Here is a 6,493-nt window from a genome sequence, read left to right as displayed (position 1 = left end):
AATATTGTTTCCGGCCTCGGCTAGATGGCTCATAACGTTGTTCAGCCGCCACGCCAAAATGGATTTCCCCGCCCTTGTCCTTCCAGGTCCTTCGATAAAAGTCCTGTTTCCGCTTCGAAGGCTGTACGGTTTGAAATCGTGCTTTACGACGATCATTTCGGTGAGGTAACGGGGCGCTTTGAATTTCTTCAGGTGCAGAATTTTGTACAGCCATATTGCTTCCTGGTGTTTCCATCGTTCAAACAGTGGCGCAGTCCCATATTTTTTTTATCAGTTGGTAAGCGGATGTTTCGGCATAATTGGCAATTGCCCGAACGTCGCCGCCGGACGTTTATGCCCAACCCTTAATTCGTAGCCTGGCGTTCCTGCCTAACCTTTAATGTTACTATTACGTTCAGATATCAGCTTATGTTCAAATAGAAACGATCGGATACGAAAGAATATACGATCAGGCAGAAACATCTGGATACGAATTTAGGCTTAGGCAAAATGACCGGACACGAATTCATGCTACGGTAGAACTTTGCTACCAGAAGTGGATTTTATATTGAAGTTTGTAGCCCGTACTAGCCAGTTAACGTTGCGTTTGCGTGATGGAATATGTGATTCGAACTGTCCGTTTATTAAATGGGTCGGGGAGGACGTAATGGTCTTATACTGCAAAGGGCAGCACAGTGACTTTTTCAGTGCTGGCAGGGTTTGTTTATATTGCGTTCTTATGGAGCGGCTACAGTACAGAGAAGCTTTTCAGCAGTAAATATAGCATTATCTTTTGGGATTCAAAGAGTAAGCAAGGTCACGCGTCGTTCTTCAAATGCGCTGAGACCGCACGGTGGTATTATCTGAATGTGGTGCAAGAACGGGATTGTCTTTTCACATAACGAACGTGATTGTCTTCCCACATCTTTTCAAAAGCGAGATTATCCTTTCGCAGATGGAAATCAGCAAATACATATAACCAGACAAATACATTTAAATCCTTTTGCTGGAAATGAATCCAGGCGTGCACGAATACAGTATATTTTTTATTGTACAGACTGCGTTCACTTGAAAACTGTTCAATCACAGTTCAATATAAAAATGACTGTCTGCGCTACAGAACGACATAAAAGATCTCCGGACTTGCATGTGCCATATATCGATGCCCTTGATTCTGTAGTTCCTAGCCAATTAATTAATTTTTTTATTTTCGTGCCGGAGTGTGTTTAAAAGAACTTGCAAACCAGCATGAACGCGTCAATAAATTTTACGGTAGCCAACAGGCCGCTTGAAATCAGCGCATTTGCGCTGACAGGCTGGTTTCTCGCCGTGACCCTGGTTGCATTGTTGACGTCGCTATTAATAATTCTCCTCATTATCGCCATACTATACCGACACGCCAAACCATCGGAATCTCATATTCAGATCATCCACTTGCTCCTCATCGATCTGGTCGTCACGGCCGTCCTTGGACAAACACAATCGGTGACCATGTTTTTCCCACTAGCAAGGTTGTCATTAACGCACTGCCGCAATGTTTACCTTATGTATCCCCTTTTCGCCGGCAGCGGACACTGGGCAGCGTTTATGCTGTCCATCAACCGGATGATTGCCGTTGTTCTTCCGCACCACTACTCCAAAATCAACAAACGCGGAGTGACAATTGCGACGATGCTAGTTTGTTGGCTGATTCCGGTGGCGTGTTCGCTGCCCATGGTTGTAGGCAGTGGCTGGGACGTCACTCTCGTTCCTCCATGGAATATCTGCGCCATTCATCCGACGGCACCGGGCAACTGGAAAATCCTCCAAATCAGAAGCGTCCTGAGTCTCCATGTACCACTTTCTGGGACGGTTGTGTTTTACTTGTTGATTTTATTATCGCAACTCCGCATAAAGTTCCGCCGCGACGGCGCAGTCGATCGGAAGATGCAGGCAACACTCAATCGCCGTATTCTCATTGGCAAGATGCTGTGTGCTTCCCAATTGTGGGATTTGTTCTGCTATTTACCGCGGATGGTCGTGTCGGCTGCTTTTCCTTATGTTTTCTTAAAAATTCCGCAGTTGAACTTGTTTATGTGGGGGCTGTATTCTTGTGGCGATCTTGGAACACCGGTAAGAACGTTTTCGGCTAAAATACATCTTGGGAGGTGAGTGTTCCGGTGAGATTCCATTTTTATACTTAGGTGATCTTCTTCCTGATGGGAACAGAGTATCGGACTGGATTAAAGGAATTTTTTCGTAACGTATTGCGTCGATGCAATCCATACGTGTCGCCTGGCCATGACGTACAGCCAGGGACGAGTGCCACCCAAGAAACAGTACAAAGTGCCGGAAATCAGCACATATCGGCCCCTTCACACGCTGTGCAGTTATCTGTATTCTCTTCTGCCAAGAATGTTTCACAGAAGTAATAACTTTTAAAATCTAAAGTGCCTGCTAGTGGAAGAAAAATGGACAAAAAATCTATAATATTCTGCCGCTGTCTGTGGACGTAAGCTTAAAAGTTTTCTTAATTTTCTCACTAATTTACTCTACGTCTCCCTAAGTTTTTTAGCTTTATTTAATTTTATTTGGCACCATTTTTCTTAGGTTTCCCTAACTTCTATCGCAGTTATCTTGGGTTTTTATGGATAATTATTATTACCATCCAGCTGCAAAATAAAAGCAAAAACTTAACGATCGGAACAAAGTTTTGAAACAGCTCAAAGTGTCAAACACGCTGGACGCTTAACCAGTTAACCCTATAGAACTGGAGTGGATCGTGGTGGCCCAAGCGCATCCAACAGCATACGATACGAGGATATTTGGGTGCTGTGAACATACCAGGGTGCGATGAACACCCGACTGCCCTGCAGCTCGCAACACTACTGGCATCACGGTCGGAATTTTAAAATTAAATCCAAGTTTAAAACGCACAGCACCCAGTACGAGTACGAGTACTCGCACATATTTGTTTATTTCCAGTACATATCTTGTTGTTTTAAGTTTGTTGTACTGATGTTTGTTTTTCTTTTTTTACTGATTATTCTGATTTGCTACGTGTACTAAATCCAACTGTCCACAAATCTCAGCTACGGATCTAGTCGCCAGAGCTTGTTATAATGCTGCTATGGACGCAGCAGTCAAGTCATGTCAGGAGGGAATTTCTGTTGTGTGACTTAAAATTGTGAATCCCTATGATCTTTTAAAATGTGGTTTGAAGGTGTCGAATTTGTGGTTTGAATTTGTCGAAACAGACGGTGAAAATACTTGGATATCACATTTTTTTCAAAATAAAAGTTTCTTAAAGTTAGTTCCAGGGTGTTCACCGCACCCTAATCGTGAAGGGTATGTTCACAGCACCCAAATGTCCTCGTACCAAGCGTTATAATAACAAAAACAGGCTATTTGCAGTGGCTATTCCTCAATAATGTTAGCACAATCTCTTTAACCGTTTTGGTTTCAAAAAAAACTTTCGTCTAAGCGCTCAAACCACGTTGGGTCGTGGTGACCCAAACTTTTGGGTCACCACGAAAAACCAAAATTTCGCTGTTCGATTAACCGTAGTGAATGACCAGAGGTCTATAATCCTTAAAGGAGTCAGGGTTGTCTTGCTTATGTCCTATTTAAGCCCCTGCAATAATAAACGGGCTATTCTTACTATGATTAGCCAGTCCTGCCCTTTCAGGAAGAACTGACCAAAAACTCTGCCTGGGTCAATTGACCCATCATTGGGTAGAATCGTCTGTGAGATATGTTCGGTTCTATAGGGTTAATAAATATGTGCAGTATCCCAACGGTTATTTTGCTTGACATAATAGCACTGCAAGGCGCGGAATCGGTAATGCGACTGCGAGATGTACAGAAGAGAACGCGTGTTCACTTGCTGGAGATCATTATTCTATACAGTGCTTAATGGAAAAGCAAAGCATCAAATTCGACATAAAATATAATCGCCTTTTGTCTGATAATGCAACCTTTTCTCATACGCAACAACATTTTCTCAAACACAACAACCTCAGTGAATTTCCAAATCCACATTCACTGCATGACGTCTTATGCCGGTACACAGCAACCTTTTCTCAAGCACAACAACCTCAATGAATTGCTCCAAATCCACATTCACTGCATGACGTCTTAAGCAGAACTACCTTTTCTCAGGCACAGCAACCTTTTCTTATACAGAACACTCAATAAATTTCTCTTAATCCACATTCACTGCATCACGTATGCCGGTTATTGTGTGTCACCTTAAGGCTTAATCCACGTCTGCACAAAATATATGCTTTTATTCCACCTGAATGGCTTTCCACGATGTGTATTCCCATACTCTGGTTAAGCAATAGTGAACTGGAGAGGAAAACATTGAAAGGACTGTTGGGATGCGTCATGAGGTTCGAGTCTCCTAACCGCTTACCAGCCAGTCAACATCGCTAAAAACTGAAAGTCTTGACGCAAGCTTGCCCTGAGCAAATGGATAAAGAAATTCCCTCAGGGTTAAGAACTGCAACAAGGAACTGTAACAATCACCGAGGTGACCGTCAAATCCAAAATCCATCCGGTCAACCAAAAAGAAATATTGATTGAAATGAATATTGGCATACAGGAGTTCTTACGTTCCTTGGAACCATAACCAGATGGGCGTTTGTACTTTGTACATGCAGAAAGATCGACATAAACGCCCTCGATAGCTTACGACAAACAATGCAGACCCCGTTACGGCTCCGAGGATTCCGTTGATCCGCTTGCTAAGCGGTGAGCAACGCGGAAAAAAATTTTGCTCTGCAGAAGCACAATTCAAGCATTGGCACATCTTTCTGTTTTGACGACAGTTATACTTTTGCTTTTAGTTTTGGATAGCTGCAGCCGAACGTGTGAATGGTGGATGCTCAATGAAATCGCATCTACCTTTCTATCAAAAGTCTGCAGTTTTATGGATAAGCACTTTTCTGTCGACCTTGGGTAAAAGGTTCGTGAATCGTCGACCTTTTTGACAGACGTCATCCACCAAAGTTCGCCCACCTTTTTTCAAATGCCATCCACCTCCTGATATGACTAGTGCAATTTAATCGCATTAAAAAACACTTGAGTGTTGCAGCCATCAAGGCATCTGCCAACAAATAACCTTTTGATATGTATATTGGGAGATTACCTTAATTAAATTATTTGTTTAAACAAACTTTAATTGCTTTGTTACAATAGTTGACTTGAGGTTACAATAGTTGACGGGTGACTTGATGCCGGATTATTGCGGAGCCATCTTGGCAGCATATCTGCTACCGAAAACAAATGAAGGCCTTCTTGGCGCCTGTGGATTATATGCCGACAAAGCAGTCCGAACGAGCAGTCGATGCAGTAGCAAACAAAACACCGGGATGGCTGATCAAGCCGCTCGTTAACCTGTAGTGTCACAAGTAACTTACTGAGCGCCGACTAAGGAAACAGTACAGTACGGCAATCCACGGACCAGGTCATTCGATCCGATTCCATCATTCGATTCCATCGATTTTTAGAAAGCTTATAACGGTACTTACTATTATGCATACTTACTACGTACTCGTATATTTGTTTGAGTGAGCCACTCAAAGTCGACATTTGAGTGGGTCACTTAAGTAGAGATTCTACCGATTTCGACCTCTTTTGACAGTTCTCGCTGGCGCAATGCTTGTGCTTGCGCTGCATGATAACTATGCATTGCATCAAACACTATGATATTTTCACTACGTACATTAGAAGTTTGAACTCGGTTGGGTTATTTCAAAGTGTAAAAGTTACTGATTTTAAATCGTTATTTTGCGGATGCAATAACAATTCAAGCAGACTTTTTAAATTTCTTATTCAAGCACAGCAAAGTGTTCCGCTAGAATGACTAAAGTATTGTGGAGCGATTTTTCAAAAAAACCCACCCAGTACTGAAAAAAACAAACTTTTGTACACCCAAAGTTGCTTTATTTTATTTTTTAAAGAGCACATAAACATTTTTCACAAAAACGCTTCACAATTCTTTTTGAAAATGGTTTTTCTTTAGTATGATCAAAGTTTGAAATTTTCGGAAATCGCTGCGAATTGTTATTGATTTTAGAAGTTGTTTTTCTAAAACTGTTCAGGATGGACGAAGAACTTTCTTTTGTACTGCGGTTTCCTTTGGTCTTACCGATTCTGCGCATGCAGTGCCGCCACACTACATTGTGTGCACACAGAAGAGTGGACTTCGGCCACTCTTTCATGTGCTCTCACGGGACAGCGCTACGTCCTTCGATTGTCTGCGCCTTTGTTACGCTCTATATGCGACCTCACTGTGTAAAAATGAGCATTGTCTGCTCCTATTACACTTGCAATTTGGCGTGGTATATACCGTGGTATATACATAAGGCACTATTACCGTGGACTAGGAATGAGTCCAGGACGGAGACCCAGACTGACAGAATCCCGTGTAGTGAGCAGTGTTGTATACTACGAGCTATGCGGAAACGCAAGACACCCGACAATCAACTGTACACTTTTATATCCCATTCATATGTCACTACAGATGCTC

Source organism: Paramacrobiotus metropolitanus, unplaced genomic scaffold (genome assembly GCF_019649055.1).
Source record: "Paramacrobiotus metropolitanus isolate TYO unplaced genomic scaffold, Prichtersi_v1.0 Parri_scaffold0000001, whole genome shotgun sequence".
NCBI lineage: Eukaryota > Metazoa > Tardigrada > Eutardigrada > Parachela > Macrobiotidae > Paramacrobiotus > Paramacrobiotus metropolitanus.
Note: the sequence above shows the minus strand (reverse complement) of the source record.